Genomic DNA, 429 nt, shown 5'->3' with positions numbered 1-429 from the left:
TTTTCACAACACATAATACTTGTCTCTAATATTTCTGCATCATGATATGAGCAATACGTACGGATTATGATATATATTTTCCTTCTAAGCTCAAGGATGGTTAATGTAAAGGAAGCTCTTACACTGAGCATCCCTTTGTGTTTTGTTTCCACTTGGCAACTCATGCATTTAGACACGCGTTAGTCGCTAAGTGGAATTATCATTTAGGAAGAATCATATGCATGTAAAGTATTGTCTTTGTTAATCGTTGCAAAGGAGATTTTGTTCAACAAAGTGTTTCTTGCATAGATATTAAAGAATCATAGAATATAGAATTGTTCTGTAGAGACGATGATGCCAAGTGCTTGTATTTGTCTCGTGTTGCATTATGAACTTTTGCAAGGGATGTAATTGCATATTTCCGTCAGGATATCAGAGGTAGGAATAATG

The sequence above is a fragment of the Penaeus monodon genome, chromosome 21, assembly GCF_015228065.2.
Source record: "Penaeus monodon isolate SGIC_2016 chromosome 21, NSTDA_Pmon_1, whole genome shotgun sequence".
In the NCBI taxonomy this organism is placed as follows: Eukaryota; Metazoa; Arthropoda; class Malacostraca; order Decapoda; family Penaeidae; genus Penaeus; species Penaeus monodon.
The sequence above is the reverse complement of the archived record's forward strand: the minus strand, read 5'-3'. Positions refer to the sequence as shown.